The 18098-nt window shown below is 38.0% G+C and overlaps 1 protein-coding gene across 10 annotated transcripts in view; it reads right to left on the reverse strand.

Moving 5' to 3' along the window:
• The window catches only part of LOC135208014 (delta-like protein C), a 633917-nt gene that overhangs the window by 54375 nt on the left and 561444 nt on the right, over positions 1-18098 (reverse strand). Inside the window, exon 5 of one of the 10 annotated variants that reach the window (XM_064240111.1) lies at positions 14909-14971. The exons of the other annotated variants lie outside the window; for them this stretch is intronic. The gene's annotated coding sequence lies outside the window, so the exon portion shown is untranslated. The remainder of the gene's footprint in view (positions 1-14908; positions 14972-18098) is intronic. 10 annotated transcript variants of the gene reach the window in all.

Genomic DNA, 18098 nt, shown 5'->3' on the forward strand with positions numbered 1-18098 from the left:
AAATGGATGTAGTAAGTACTCAAATGTTATCATGCATTCATAAACATAATAGTACAGAAAATCAGTATAACTAAATGGCGTATTATACTCTCCTTATTGAAGCTCTTCTAAAAAATAAGCCTGTTTGGAGAACGATATCTCAAAAAGCTTAAACTTCACTTCTTTATGCCCTTCATTAAAGTAACATAAACAAAAGGAAATGTAAAAACGTGAAACCTACAAGAAAATTCTACATATGCGGCTCTTATGCATTTGTGCGAATTACAAACAAACATGAAAAAGTACGATCTCCTAAAACACGCACAACTGACGACAATTCAGTGAGTAAATGAACATATCTCACAAAATAAGAAGTATGGAAGTCTGTGGTAAGGACGGGATCACGAGAATGAACACCAGGACAAAATGATTTTCTTTTCACAACTGGCTGTTAAAGGCGACTTTCCACTCTGTCGTCTCCATGTCTAGTTGTGACAAGCAGTTTTTGTACCTCTGTTATGTGCTATTGTTCCTTGACAATAAGGTGAAAATCTCAAGGACATATATATATAATTCCACCCATTCAATTTAAAACTGTCCAGGGATGTTGCTATGTTGCGTATTCTGTTCTCTCTGATCTTCCATTTTAGGAAATCGCATCTTATTTCAGCCAGAGTCATATGCAACTGAGGCTGCTGTGAAAGGAGAGCGGAATAATACACCGATTGACTGAATGGTTTCTTTAATACCATTAATGGGCACAGCCTTTATAGAGGCACAAAATAACCTAAATGCCACATATCAATTACTCATATGATACTCAGAAAAGCATCCTATGACCTCACATAAAAAAGCCATAAAATAACGATACTGGCACATGAATAAAAGATATCTGTATACGAATTATCAGCAAAGGAAGATGAAACCCGCTAACGAGAGAGAGAGAGAGAGAGAGAGAGAGAGAGAGAGAGAGAGAGAGAGAGAGGCAATGACGTAAAATGTATTCTCGCTTCTCGTCCTTTCCATCCATAAATCCGGAAAACCTGGAGACGGCGACAATGATGCCAAAGTAAATATGTCACGCGACGCGGACAGTATGAGAGAAGGGTGTGGGTGGGAGAGAAGGGAAAACAAAGAAATGAAAGAATGCAGAGGGAGCAGAATTATCCTCCCCATTCAAGACGAACAAACAAAGGAATAAATAAGATTACAGAGAATCCAGATTCGATGTTTTTTATATGCCCTTTCTGATTAGTCAAGTGGGAGATGTAAAAAAGCAAGGAGTAGAATAAAATTAATCACGCAATATAAATAAAAGCGATTTGTTCGTATTCTTTGAGGGAAATCCATAAACTCTCTCCTCTCTCTCTCTCTTGTTCCCCTTGCCAAGTTGGCGTGCGACAATACCCAATTTTTCGAGAACACCAAAAAGAACTGTAGATGCAAATAAGGGAAACGACAGAATCCCCTTACATATCAGACAGGAACTATGAAATGAAGACAAGGCCCCCCCAAAAAAAGAAATAAAATGAAGGTCAACCTGTCCTGAACTATTTCTGATATAAAAAGGAGACACTGAGTAACCGCTCACTTCGTAGGAGCATGCATGAATCTATGCATACATACGTACACGCACGATATATATATATATATATATATATATATTATATATATATATATATATATATATATATATATATATATATATATATATGTGTGTGTGTGTGTGTGTGTGTGTTTAATACACACAACATAGAGGAAATACTATCCTAACACAGTCTAACTGAACTGATTCCTAAAGATTTTTTCAGCCCTTTTCCATAAAATATGTATCAGTACAGATGAGGGACGTAAATAAATAAATAGAGATATTCAAAAACACAATTCAACAAGATAAATGTCCACAGTATTGCCATTTCGCAAGGACAGGACTAATAAAGTTACATCTCTTTCTGAAAATGGAGAAGAAGGGGGGGGGGGACTACTGCCAGAAGTATCTAGTCAACAGCCTTCAGGAGGGGTGGGGTGGGGGGGGTGGGGGGGGAGGAAGAGAGGAGGCTACATAAAAGAGAATCGGGAAATTCTAAAGTTCATAAACAATTAAGGAAGTAGGGGGAAGGGGGTACACCCCGGTGAAGCCTGGGAAGCAGGGGAGGGCTGTTCCGACAGAACTTGCAAACACAATTCCGCTGTCAACAGCTGTGCCTACATCACCAATACATTACCAATAACCATTACTTCCTGAGCAGAATGAAGAGGTCCTTCCGTAGGGGGGGTGGAAAGGAAGCTAAGAATCATTACAGCAGGCCTACTAAACGCATTGGAGTAGGCCTATCCGGAATAGTGCCCTAAGGGGGAATAATAACATTTCAGTCACTCTCTCCTGCGTTAATACATAATTGAAAGTTCCGTGGCATTGAGGCAAATTGAGTTTTGAATTGCCTTTCAAACTCAGAAGTCATAGCCAAACAGCTATATAAAATAATAACAACAACAACAACAACAACAATAAATAATAATAATAATAATAATAATAATAATAATAATAATAATAATAATAACAACAACAATAAAGGTATTGAACCCAAAATTAAGATCTTCTTCTCCCGGTGTCGGTTTATAATATATAAACCGACACCCGAATAATAATAATAATAATAATAATAATAATAATAATAATAATAATAATAATAATAATAAAACTATGTAAACAAGCACGGAACATTGTCATGATTCGAATCAGATGACCGAATACAAAGGTCATGGAGTCTTCGTTCACAAGCACTAAAGAAAATGTATATATAGCTGGTATCCAGTTTTAAGTCACCTTTTCACCCTTATTATTTATTCTGTTATGACATCACGACAGCTGCAATCCTACTTCCTTCCGTCCGTCCATCCCCGGTCATGGCTTAAAATAGAAATATCCTTTGTCTCAAAACAGCGATCAAGGTACCGCTTTTGAAGAATAACAGCTCTGCCATCACAATCGTTTATCATCAACAAATTTCAAGCTTCGATTGACTGAAGTCAGTTCTTCAGTTAAATCAAATATTCTTTTATCAAAAAATATCCACCCGTGTTCCAGTTTTTATAACCAGTTCTTCTACCTTCAAGCTTATTTCTTTATTTATTTTGTGTTCTTCTGGTCGATGCATCTATTTTTTTTTTTTCAATAAAGAGTGAACTAACGCTGTATTTTGTATGAACGGCATCTACATACTTTTTGACAACTGGATTATTTCATAACGGCTAATACTCTTGTTGCTTTTTAAAAACCTTTAGTGGATAGCTTTCTACGAGAGCATTATTCGTTTTCTTTATAGAGAAATGGAGGTTTCAACAGGACTAACGCTCAAAATAACATGGGCCATGGAATAAAAACAGCTGAATTTACATTACAAAGATCTTCATTCAATACTCTTTTCTCCTGGCACGGTAGCGGCAAGGGTATTGATAATCAAATTTCAGAAGGTATTTCAAAACGTAGGTAGAATTTGTATTTGGCCAAATAAAATATGAAGAATCAACTCTGATGATTTCAATTTCACAGGCACAATGTTTCAAGATTTCGCATCTCTTCAGCATCATTCAAGGCAAGCACACGTGTAGAAAAAAACAAATGCCCATTAACTTGCTAAGCAAGTTTTCTGAGAACAGAATCTGTGGACGTGAAAGAAGTGGAGCATCGTAAGAAACACGGGGGAAAATGAATGTAATTCAAACAAGCGCGAATGAAACGAATGAAAACAAGGGAAACGGCTGAAGAGGAAGTATTATATAGTTCCAACGTAAAACTTCTCCGTGAGAGGCACCAAGAGATGGAGAGAGAGGAATGAATCTTTCATATAGTTCATTTCGACGACAAACAGTCATTAAAACAAAGCTTGTGCAAACACTAATTAAAACGTGAAGGGCAGGGCAAACATCGTTTTGTCTTCATACCTTAAACAGACAGGGAGGGAGGGGGGGAAAGGGGGGGGGGAAGGGGGGGGGAGAGAGAAAGGAAGCAGGAGAAAAGAAGCCTAAAGGCGGAGGCAGTATAACAATGCAATAGACTTAATTAGACACCTGGCTTTCAATGCAAGTAAAATGCAAGTCATTTCAGATTTTTTTTACCACTCTCACATCATCAAATGATGATTTTCATTTGAAGTAAAACTAAGCCAAATAAAACCGTTTCCATTTTATATTACTAAATAAATGAATATTTGAGTTAAGGTTACACGTCAGTCCTAATATAAAACACCTAAATCTGAATGAGTGAAAACAATCAACATCCAACCGACTAGGAAAGTTTTGTCTCCTGTATGGTCACTGTATAAACCTTCCCTTTTTTTCAAACATTATGTGTATTAGGACTTTATACTGATTCAATGTTTATGAATGAATGATTTTCAGAAAAATGATAAGTTATGTGACTAGATTTTTCTCTATATTGTAAGTTCCTTTTTCGTTTTTTATAATCTTAAATACTCATGTTACTTGTACTTGATGTTGTATTTTTCTTTGTAGGCCATATACTTGCAAGAACAAAAAGATTACTGTCTACTTTGCATATTTTGTATTAGGTCACTTTTTGGACAAATTTGTACTAATAGTTGTAAATTTGTCAATAAAATAACTAACTGTATAGCTATGAGTGTTCGTGCGTGCGCTCACTCGTGTGCATTGTACTAAGGTAACACATACTTGAACGGAAATGCAGATTGGAGGAAATATTGTGCTACAAAAATGTTATTTGTTGAGGCTCAAGTGTTAAGGGAAAGAGGTTTGTCATTTTTCCTGACAAAAACATGACACAGGAGCAGAACGAGACGTTATAAGTGACTACAAATACAAACTTCCAAGATCATCATAAATATTCATATCCTCTGGTAACTACCGATGCTGAATTTCGATGAACTCACCCTGGATACCTGCTTCTTAAGTCACCCCTACTGAGTTATGCCAGTTGTCATCACCTGCCTACTCTGCGATTTGTTCTCATTTACGTTTAGCGACAAAAAAAAAAAAAAAAAAAAAAAAAAAAAAAAAAAAAAAAAAAAAAAAAAAAAAAAAAAAAAAAATCCGAGTCTTTCGTTCATTTAAAATCGAAATCTGACCTGAACTGAGAAAAGAAAGATGCAAACAAGAAGAGGGTTGATTCACCATTATTTACAGTGCATATCCAGTCTGTTCGTATACTGCACGAGTGTTCAGAAGTTAGCTTAAAAGGAGAAAATAAGACATATTAAATCAACTGACTAATTTTAGTGTAAGTTTGACCTTTCCGTTCAGTTAAATGGTGAGTCGTCAAAGGTATAATGAGTAACTTACGATTTGCTGGCTTTAAAAAATCCTTGGGTCCCAGTTTTCATGAAAACTGACAGCCTAAATATCAGACACACAGTGACATCGCACAACACTGGTCATCGGCTCACTTAACCAGTAAAATGATTCCACTTTGGATCTTCAGCTGACTTTAAAAAAAAAAACGTACAGCCAATGATGGGAAACAAAACTCTACACCTAAAGAAAATCGAGACAAAGCAATCGAAACATATGTAAAATGAGCAAAAATGGATTTCAAAAAATGTTAAGAAATGATAGTGACTTAACAAAAGGCTAGAGTACTCTATCTGATGTCCTTGTCCCTCGGTCCTGGCCTTAAAGTCAGCTTGAACATTCCAGGAAACTCGTCTAAAAATCTAACAAGTAACACCTTGCTAATAAAAGTTTTCCTTCCCAAGTTTCAAATTCTATGATAAAAAGTCCAGTTCACCATTCTTGGTAACTGAAACTTGCCCTAAATTCGCCCTGGACCTATAAAGACACGTTTCCTGATTAAAAGTTCATTCTCATTGGTTATTTCTCAGAGAATAATGAATTGCAGTCGTTGCAGTGATATACAACAAAGTCATAAACCGAAGCCTCATTACGTCGTTTAGTTTGTATCGGTACGAAACGTATTGTTTGGCGGTGACCACAAATGGTTACTTTAGAAACGAGTCTGGTTTTCCACTTTATAGCATCACAATAGCAACTTTAACCATTTTTTTTCAATAGTTCTGTCTTAAAAATACTGCTAACACATACAATAAGATAGGAGAGAGAGAGAGAGAGAGAGAGAGAGAGAGAGAGAGAGAGAGAGAGAGAGAGGACACAATCTATAAAACCACAACTCTGCACACAAGATTTCTAAAGACATCTAGACCCTGGTAACTGGGCGTCCCCTGAAAGGAGGAAACAAACGCGGCACAGAGACCGTGCCAGGCCTTCTTCTTCTTCTTCTTCCCGCTGAAAGGAGCACTCGGCCATTGGTGAACTTGTTACAAAAGAGACAGAGAATAGGAGCAGCAAAGGGAGAAAGGGGGCGAGGAAAAAGAAGACAGAGTTTCAATCCAGAAGTTAAACACGACCGTGACCCGAAAGTAAACAAGAAGGGGAAGGGGGCGACAAAATAAAATGGGATGGCCATCCATAAGGAAGAAAAAGGGAAACTGTTGCTTTTCATTAAGGGCATGTGGTCAAGAAAGGGTATACCTTCACTCCCCTTACAATAACAGGTGTGTATTGAAAATGACGTGTGGTGGGGATGGGGGGAATGGGTACTAGGAAGAAGGACTGAGTTACCTTTGAATGCAGGACAGGATTTAAACCTAAAGGAGACTGCTGCAGAAATATGGGCCTCCCTCGAATAACCAATCTCAGGTTTGAAGGCATCAGTGAACCCCATTCTTCTGTCTCGACAATGATAAGCGGAAACTGGATGCATGGGAAAAGTCAAGTTACAGTTTGGTCCCTCACTTCATTAAAAGGCTGGAGTTACATGCTTCACTCACGTCAAACAAAGCCATTCCGGTTTTCCAATACCACATGTGTCCATTAAAATAATCATCTAACAAAATAACGTACCTCATAGAGAGGAGAGGAGGACGAGAGAGAGAGAGACGGACAGAGACAAGGACAGGGAGAGGACGAGGAGAAGAGAGATGACGATTCGAGAGAGAGAGAGAGAGAGAGAGAATTTAGCATGAAATCTCGTCCTACTCGCGGTTAAAAAAACTGAGATTAGGTTCTCTGCTCTTTCCGACAATTTCGCAAAACATCATCATCCGTTCCGACGCATTCCTGTACAACAAAATTGGATTTTACTCGCGCATTTGAAAACGTCAGTTGAAACCTTACCAACTGTGAATGGCAACAGGATAACAATGGGTTAAACTTTGGTGAATAAATTGCTGAGATTTCATTTCAAAGAGTGATGATTCATCCCGATAGGAATATAGTAAAAAGACATCACGAATAATACTATAGGATATTTCTCCGACCTCATAATGTTCCTTTGCAAATTATACTAAGAGAAAATATTTGATGATGAAAACATCACAGCGCTCTTCTTTTAGAGCATTAATTCTATTCGTTCACATTGAAATAAAAAATTCCATTTTGAAAATCCCAAGGCATTCCAGTCCTTGGGAAGGTGGCAATCAATATAAATTCTTCCTGGACGGGCATTCAACGTATCCAGAATCGGGCTGGTGGGAGGGCAAGAGCTCATGTTGGAACAAAGCCTACTGAATCCACCAAGAGGAAGCAAATGAGCAATCCTCGAAGTAACCCGGCAATGACAGCCTTTAGAACGTAGCGAACATGAAATATTCAAAGGTAACTAAGCAGCCGACGATGCCTACTACTTCTACCTTCGGCGGGCGGCCATAAAACCAGGCAAAGTGAACTGGTCCTCCCACAAAGCTACGTGCTGATGGCTTTATAACTAATTTCCTCTTGTAATTAACAACTCCATTACGACCGCAAGAACTAGGACCGTCTTCCTTCTTAAGCCGATCCCAAAGAGTTTAAGTAACAGGTGAGAAGCATCTTACCGGTGGAAGGAGGAGAAAAGCGCTGACATACAGTATACATAAGCCTTTGTTGGCCTGTTTCACACTTGTTCAGCAGGCTGGAAGGTTGGGATGAGAAGGGACGTCATCTGATATTCAAGTGACGGCGCATCTGTGGACTATAAGAATCTGACGAAGACTTTTCTGAACTCTAAAATTCAGTTATTGTTCAAACAAAATGCCCATAACTAGTTCCTAATAATCTGCAATTTGTTCAAAAGATCATTCCAACAAAATTAGTGTCTTTTATTATAGTTTTATTATGCAGTTCGTTAAACGAATGATGCAAATGCTCAATATCAGTGTAACTAGTCCTTACTAATAAACTGGATAATAGTACAAAAATGTTATCTTTTCCTGATTGGTTTGAAAATGACGTGAAAAATCTCATACGCTTTTGCCTTTGGGGTTGTGGTGTGGGATGGTAACTCATCAAGTATTACGTAACACAGGTGCTGTCTGTCAGGTTTTCTTCTCACTGAAATTAAGACCATGAATTTGACTCAATAACCGACAAAATTTTTTCACTCCATTCCGTACTCTTATGGTCGACCGTTTTAGATTAGATCCATTGTAAAGTGGGCTCTGGAAAACAAAACTCAATCATATAAAAAAAATTGGTAAATGGTAAATATGACACACTTGTGAATCTGTACTTGTGGATGCGCTACCACAAAATAACGGAAGTAGTTAAGGAATGAAATACATTGCACCACTGTCCGATGCATTAAGCATACTTCTCTTTTTAATCAACTGAAACTAAAATCAATACTCGCAACTTGCAAAAGATCCAACAAATCTGACGAAAGAGACAATAGGTCACGAGCCCCGAGACGCCAAAAGTGTCATTTTACACAAGGTAGCCTTTTCACATTCTCACACCTTAGTGATGGCCTCCCAAGTCCGACTGACCAAACGCTACGCCTGTGTCGTAACGAATCTTCCTCTCCCGAAAGGAGGCACTAAGGCATTGTCAAATGTGTGAAAAGAAGACCCAGCGACAAAGGAGGAGGAAGTCAACCCAATTAATGACTACCGCACACGAATTTCTGGACAGTGGTCAGACAGAAAATGGCTCGTAAAAGGCACAATAAGTTCAGATTGATTCAGTCTTCGTAGGAAACCTTTGATTTGCACAGGACCTTCGCGTCGTATATCGTTCTCTGAGAGAAACGAAAGACAACGAAGAAAGAGACCACATTCAGAAATGGTTCACTGCATTCAGTGGGGTCTAAAAAGGATGCATTTTCCTTTCGTAAGACCCTTTTGAATAAGACGCAGGAATATAAATATGACGGTAGGTTGTTGGGGAGGATCCCTTAAAAGGCCGACTATAGATCTTATCCCTCTGAGTCCCAGTCAGCTAGTATTGCGGGATTAGGCTTCTTGCTAATTGTCTTATAACATCCACCGGCGACCTATTAACTATCAGGTCTCACCCTCTGTTACTGAAGGACAATGGATTTTAACTTACAAAAGCCAATTTAATCGCGTGTGTGTGTGTGTGTGTGTGTGTGTGTAAACAAACACTAACAGTTCTACATTTCACTCTGATTACATCCGAAAAACCAACACGCTCATGTGCTTCTTGAGCAATAAAAATAGAGGAAACTTAAGTGAGCATTGAAAACACACTAATGCTATCGTCTTTGGCACTATTGCTAGAGTAAGTCTATTACTTCCTTCGTAGATAAATCACGCCTCTCTCTTCCAATTTAGCGTTTCTTGTTTTCCTCGGCCGTTAGTATTTGGATGTCGTCCAGGTGGCGTTTTCAAGGTTGCAAAATGCAGCACTCCACATGAATTAAAGGTACTATATATGGGATAAGCTAATAATAAAGTTCAAGCAACTATCAATACTTTGTTGCACCATCCATGGGAATCAAAGCCTTACCTGTAGAAACCGAACACGTCTGTTGTTCTCATAACATCACAACGGAAAGGATAATACTAAACTAAATATTTTCCTACAAGACCAGGCGCATTCCCATTGCCGACCCTCCTCTTATCCAGGTTCCAGGCCCCACACACTACTATTAATCATGTGTCATTCCATGTGAAATCTCACTGTAATTGATGAGATAACATTATAAATTAAAGCCCCCAAAGACTTACTTAGGTCTTAAATTTGTCATTATTCATTCCCGCGTCAATTCTCAATGGGCTTTAAGATGTACGAATTCCATCTCCCTCATTCTTTAAGCACTTATTTTTCGAGCATTCCGACGTCTACAAGCGTAACACACACAAGATATCAAGCGATCCATCATAGGCCTGAATTCCTCTCTTACTTAGCGATTCCTCCCTCTGCCTACTTCTTCATCGTCAGCCCCTATTACCCACCCACCGCATTCGCGGTAACAGAAAACCCTCACGTGCCACGCATGTAATTTGGCGCCCTTTCCTGGCATTTCGCGCCATTTCGGTGAGCGGGGAACTTGTACTACAAACAGAATTTCCTAACGACATTTCTCTCACATAATTTTGTACAGCAATCTGTACAGACATTAATTTCTTTCAGATACCTTAAGACACCAAATTAAACGGTTGTCTTCATCATTTCGTTGAGTTAGCATCATGAGAGGCAATTACTGATCTACGACGAACATTTCATATAATACTATGAAGCCTTATCTCCCAATAGGATAGTTCGTGTAGTTGACTATCTACATCAACGTTTGTCATCTTCGCGTTCGTACACACGAATGGACGGAAGGGGACACACACACACACACACACACACACACACACACAAGAAAGTGAAGCTCACCACGGACAAATCGGAAACTGAATGACAATAGCCAATTCCCTCTCAATGCTTTGATTCAATTCACACCTCGGAACTGCTGTACAGAGTCCAGTCGATAACAGTCGTTAATCTCACGCCCGGAATACAGTTGGAGAGGCGCCGAATAAGTTGAATAACAGACGGGAATAATGGCGCGGTTGCCGTCCAGGGGATAATAATGATAAGGATAAACACGAGTAACAGTGGAGTAAGAGACGAGATGAGAGGTTCTCAAGGGTGGCTGTTTAATGCACACAAGTGAGATTAACGGACTTAGGGAACAAGGGTGCGGGAGGATTTAGGATATAGGCTTTTAGCCCTCTTGAAGATTACAATTCTCCCCCCCCCCCCCTCGCTACATATTTTTATTAAACTCTCTCTCTCTCTCTCTCTCTCTCTCTCTCTCTCTCTCTCTCTCTCTCTCTCTCTACTCTCCTCTTCTCTCTCTATATATCTATATATTATTATATATATATATATATATATAAAATATATGTGTGTGTGTGTGTATGAAGTTCCTTCCCTGAACAAGAATATAAACAAAAGAGATTCAGTGGATTATTGAAGCTCCACAATATGACTGTTGAGTCTTTTTCGTAAACAGACACGAGCTATATGCAAATGAGGGAACGGATAACAATCAAGTAGCCGGAAACGTGGAGTGACGATTCTATCTTTCCCTCCGAACAGAGATTAAGAAGTTGAAGTATCTCCTGTAAAAGGTAAAAGTTGAAGTATCTCCTGTAAAAGGTAAAAGTTGAAGTATGTCCATATAAAAGGTATGTCCTACGAGGACAAAAATGGGACAAATTTTCTCTAAATATTAACACCACAAATTGAACGGAAAATTGGAAAAAATGTAAACTTTCCTTTCGTAAAATATCATGGGTTCTATTTACACACACATATATGTATTATTATAATATTATATATATATATTAATAATATATATATATACATATATATATATATATATATATATATATATATACGATAATATAGTAGGTTTATTTCTATATAAACGAAAAAATTACACTGAAATAGCAATACTAAATTTTCCTTTGCTAACACTAATATTTACCATGGCTAGCGATGCAGTTTATCAGAATTTTCCATAACGTATTACCTTTAAAGTTTCTTATGTTCCTACATCAAATAGAACGTATTAAAATCTGTTCACTCTCACATTCTATGAGGCAGGCAAAGTTCCTTAAAAGACCCCCAGATCCCAACACGAACCTCCTCCCTCTTCCAAAAGTTCGTTTCTATTTCTGAAATCCGCTTCCTTGCCAAGGCAAACAACGGCGATCCATCAAAAACTCAATAATAGATAGGACAAGTAACAGTGTTAAGTCGTCGTCCTCTCCATCCTCTAGTAAGGATCCCAAGTATGCACAAACACTTTAGAAATCGACTGAGGTATTATGCAAAATCACAATAACCCATAACCCACCCACCACCCACCCATCTCCTCTACAAATGACCATAAATGTGACGGGAGGCTGGAGAGATTCCTGCGCCCTTCCATGAATTCATCGAAATGGCCTTGTCCAAATATACGATCATGAGATATGACCCTTCGGTCGGGCGTCCTTAAGATCGTATTTCTTCAATCTGGCCAGAACGAATTTCCCTACGGATCAAGACGCTGCTGCTGCTGCAGGCCTCTATATGGAATCTGGGCTGCTACACAGCGAGAATGTGCGTTATGAAGGCAAATGGGCGCACAAAACGAAAACGGCGTTCTATGGTTTTATTTAGATGTTATGCGATCTACTAACTTTTATTTAATTCTGCTTCTCCAACACTTCATATATATACCTATATATGTATTTTCTAGTTGTTATATATAGATATAAAAGATATTAAATAAAATATATAGATATATATATATATATATATATATATATATATATCTATATATATATATGCACATACACAATTACCTTAAGTGGCAGATGACTCTCTTCTCCTGTGACCTAAGAACCAGGCACTTTCATTCCGGTGGGAGGTCAAGGAGGGAAAATAAAATAAAAAAAAAAGAATAAAAAAAATAACAATCTCGTTGCTCTGCTTGGTGAGAAAGCCACGGAGTTTTAAACCCCACACCGTGCAAAAAAAAAAAAAAAAAAAAAAAAAAAAAACTATGCTCTGGGGTAAGGATGTGGTTCGGAAGAGAAGAAAATGATTCCATGATAATTGATATGTTTCAGGATAGAGGTAGACGATTTGTTAAGTCGTGAGACATAAGGAAGAGTGCACAGGAACAGATCGACACGAAGTGAGTCTGCCTGGGGTTGCTGGAAAGTGAAGACAGGGAAGGAATAGTGCTTGCAGTGTCAATGGGACTCAGGCAAAGGATGCCGGTAAAGATTTTAAGGAGTCCTGTCGGTGGGGTCCTGTTGAGAACAAAATATTTCCATCAGAGAGAACCGGGTTTGTTAATGACGCATTCATCCCCAGATAATGTATTCGTTTCAACTGTCCGTATGCTCGACTGGAAGGTCTGATTAGTACGATGTAAATTTCTATCACTATGCACTATTATAGTCCTTAATGATATCTTAAGAGTAAATGAGGTGAAACCAGTCAGGATTTACCTTCTGTCTTGTTTTTCCCAGTGGAAGTGTTCTTATGTTTCTGTGATTCCATTCACGCTCATACAGTATAAATATATACATATATATGTATATATATAAATTAATCACTTTACCAAGGGGTTCTTTTGTCACACTAAAAGTGAAAACAAAAGAGACGGGCTGTAGGTCCTGACCGGTTTCGACTTTATTTCAGAGTCACTGCCGAAGGGCTGATACCTAGTGTTAGGAATAAATATACAATAGAGACAGAACTGACGAAGATAAACAACCGTTTGAGACTACAGAAGATCCACCAGTGACAGGTGTTAGAGTAGGGGAGGCTTAAAAATTCATTTGGGCTAGAGGTAAAAATTACTATATACTCTCATGGTATCGGTATGGCTTGTAAATAACGTCGAAACCGGTCAGGACCTACAACCCGTCTCCTATTTTTTTCACCTGAGGTAATGTGATATATACATATATAAAAACATACATACACAAACATATATATATATATATATATATATATATTATATATATATATATATATATATATATATATATATATATATATATATATATATATATATGAAATTCACAGTTTAAAAATGTTTCTACTACCTGTTTAAGGGGGGGGGGGGGGGGGGGGGGGGTGGGGGGGTATTTTATGAGGGGGAAACAGAATGCAGGCACTGTTTAATCATATCGTCGAGCATAGTCTACTTTTTATGCACCTCAAATTTTCCATGTATCTTTTTCCCGACACCCGACAAACTCATCAAACTTTAATGATGCATCGATTAAAAAAGGGAAAGGTTTTATGGGTAAAGAGGGATGAGCGATTACACGGAAGTGTCGAGAGAGAGAGAGAGAGAGAGAGAGAGAGAGAGAGAGAGAGAGAGAGAGAGAGAGAGATCAGCTAAATTAAGGCGGGGATCACAGCTATCGCGAGAGTGCTTCAAGAGTTTTGCAAACATTTCTCTCTTCGCCCAATATTGCCTCACACCTGAGGGCTTACACGTATACACTTGAGAACTTGCACATACACATATGAGAACTTACACGCATACACCCAAGGGTTCATACATGTACATTTCAGATTTTAAACGCATACAATTCAGAGCTTACACATGTCGGTGGGCATTTTTAGAACGTTCATTCAAACTGCCGGAAAAACTAACGACTACTTTTCTTGCGCTGTGCGTGTATTGATAAATATGTACACGGCTGCTGATATAAAAGGCTCGGATGAAAATCTCATCTGCCTGTATTCAACTGACACTATTCATGATTTAGCAATAGTTTGTGGCAAGGTGTCGATCGTACAAACCAAAAAACGCCGAAAATCAAACTCGGTTGAATACCCCTTGCCCCTTTCCTTTCTGTGCCTTAGGTCAAGATTTTATTATAGAGGAACCTATAGTATGGCCAACTTATTACAAAAGTATAGACAATCAAATGAAGGAAATGAGACTGAGGTTTCACCCGAAAGATGCGATGGGCATAACAAAAAATAGACAGGGGCATAAGATGGCAATACCTCCAATGATTATATTACCGAAATAAAAACTTGATTATTTATCTTAAAGGTCCTTTGGTCTCTACTTGTCATCCTTCTCAACAAAAGATATATACCCAATATGAGAGCGAGTAAAAAAGAAACTGTACTGTACCCTCCATTGGAAAAACTGTTATCTATTTATCCTCTCCAGTAATGCTCATCAAGATGGCCTCACCTGCAATAAAAGAAGAAATCGCCATTAGATAAACAAAAAAATACAGATTACGCAGTAGAAAGTATACTGCACATATTTACTTCTACAATGACGTTCTAAAATAACCAATAATTATATTCATTATAATAATAAATTTGGGAAACAATAGCTGGTTCCATTCATCAGATGCAGATTCATATTTAAAAATGAGTAACACTTTTACATTCATCATTTGTTTCCTGGAGTCGCAACGACTTCCAGCCTTTGTGGTAATAGTAGTAGAAGTAGTAGTTGTAGCGGCAGAAGTAGTTGTTTTACCGTTGCCACAAACGATAACTCGTCAATACTCTAGTGACACTGCACTTCTAAATTTACGTTGTTAAAAATTCCTTTTCAATAAATAATTAGTTATTATCATTACTATCAACTTTGGAATATGTGGGGTCAATATATATACACATTATATATATAATTTTTTTACCTGTAATAACTTACGTCTTGTCAGTCTCCACAGTTTTGGGTCCTTCACTTAAAAAAAATTAGGCCACACTTTATTTGTCTATGCATTTCTACTAACATTAAAAGAGTATGCTTTGTGCACTGTTATATTCTGCATATACAGTACATAATACATACACATCATGATTACCATGATGTGTATATACTTAGACGACTAAACATGCAGAAAAAAAACGATGAAAGTGTGTTACAAAGCAGCATAAACTTCTCATTACAACTAAACAGGAAAAGGCGGAAAAAGCCAACGAACTATTATATGATACTCTCCTCAGCCGTCCTTCCTTCGCTTCGCGTCAAATAACCACATTTCAACATAGAAGAGCTCTGCGCAAAGAGTCCTGCACTGGACGTCCATATGGCCAAACCGTTGCTGGGAAAGGCGAAGGACGCGGGTGCGAATGAAGTGCCGAGAAAGGCGAGGAGAGACCAAGTAATGCGTCCTGGCTACCTGCATCCATTTCTGTCATCGACCACCAGGTGGCTCCAGGACCTTAGGATACACAAGAACCTGGGAAAGAGGGGGAGGAGGGGGGGGGGGGTGACAAATGAGAAGTATGGGTCCAAAGACAGTCATGGGAAAAAAGAAGTGAAGGACAGGAATAGTGGGAATTACACGCGAGGAACGAGCGAGAACTATAGCATGAAATTTCGACCGGTGAAGACAGAAAGAAACTCAACATAACTCAAATTTCCAGTATATATTCAACTGTATTCCACATTGGAAAATGAAAAATGGTTTTGTTACAATATGCCCAATAGTTACGTTCTTTAATGAACCTCTTTCTTGGAGAGTTTATTAAGAACAGACAAAAGTTTATAATGTGTGTAGCAATAAAAAAATAAATATATATTTTTTCTTTTACAAGATACCCCACACACACGACAGACACACACACACACACACACACACTATATTATATATATATATATATATATATATATATATATATATATATAATATATATATATATATATATATATATATATATATATATATATATATAAAATCGTGAAAAAATAAATAAAAAAGAAGTAGGTGCGGTCTGTGGAGGGTGATATCACTCGAAGATTTCTCCCTCCCCCGAAAGTGTCACCCTCTTCACCGTGGCAGTGCCAGGTGTGAGAGGATTAAGGCAGGGCATGCCTGGGACACGCCTTCGTTGAGGCAGCCTCAGCCAAAGGAGAGAGGGGACAAGACGCCACGGTTGGAGGAAAGCGAGGACCAGTGCCATATGGCAGGAGGAAATGAAAGTCGACGGGTGAGAAGACTCCACAATGAAGAGCAAAAGGCCGAGATTAATCGCTTCCATTCATCACAACCTTGAGTAGGTTGGTGGAATGAGGGCTGGGGGCTGGGGCAGGCAATGTTATTCATTCTCCATACAACTCGTTTTTCTTGCTCCACGATTCTCATATCATGATTTATACATAATGCGGAGCTATCGATGTGTCCTTAACCCTCATTCGCTTTACAGTTTTTAATCATTTTAATTTGTTTGTTTTTAATCATTTTAATTTATTTCGTATTAATATTTACGACGGAACGCATAAAAGAGGACGCTAACTGACTCGCTAAGCTTCCACGGGACAGTCTCTGAAAAGGGCGACAGCGAACATTAGCGGCTATCCTATCGTCAACAACTGCGTCAATATACTTTTATTACATATTATTATAACTTATTTCAAAGGCTCCACATAATCTAAATTCATAAAAACAAACTAATTTGCATTGTGTGATAATTATATGCAGGCCGGATTTACATATGTTTTAAGAAAAACCTTCCTTTAAATAACACATATTACATGTTACAAAACTTTATTATCCCTAAAGATCTGAAGTCTGAAGTTACATTATGATCAAGCCTAATTTTTTATAATCTAAACTATTATTGAATGACCAGCATGCCTTTGTATCAAGGTGTATTACCATACATACATACCCATTACGATACATACAGTACACATATCTATATATATATTATATATTGATAGATAGATATATTATATAGATTATATGTATGTTATGTATAACACCTAATACAAAGCATGCCGTCATTCTATACGAAAAATATTCATGTACTACATTAATGCGGAGTAAATGAAAACAAATACGAAGTATTTCTTGATTGGTTTGACTGTTTTAGTGTTATTAAAGACACACACACACACACACACACACACTTGTATAGTATAATCAAGTGACTGATATCGGACTTTTGCAAATCATCAAGTGTGAACTCTGGCTATCTCTTGGAATCACATTACTACCGATCAACATCTGGGTCAAAACAACTTCTATGAAAAAAATGGTTTGTGAAACAGCTTATTTTAACAACGAAAACAAAACACTAATGTTATCATCGTCCTAATTAATAATAAAAAAACAATACAAACAGTAACTGTAGCTGTTATTGATACGAAAATGCTCCATACTCCATAGAGAGGAAGGATTTTTACTACTAAAATGCTCCACAGAAAGGAAGCATTTTTACAAGTGCCACCAACTCATCCTTTCTCGTTCCTCTTTCCGGGTAACAGCGGTGACATATCGAGTGGGGTGGGGGGGCCCCCCAATGGTTTAAAGTTAAGCGGATGTGATGCGTCATATAGTAAGGAGATCCCTCACAGG

Source organism: Macrobrachium nipponense, chromosome 34, assembly GCF_015104395.2.
Source record: "Macrobrachium nipponense isolate FS-2020 chromosome 34, ASM1510439v2, whole genome shotgun sequence".
NCBI lineage: Eukaryota > Metazoa > Arthropoda > Malacostraca > Decapoda > Palaemonidae > Macrobrachium > Macrobrachium nipponense.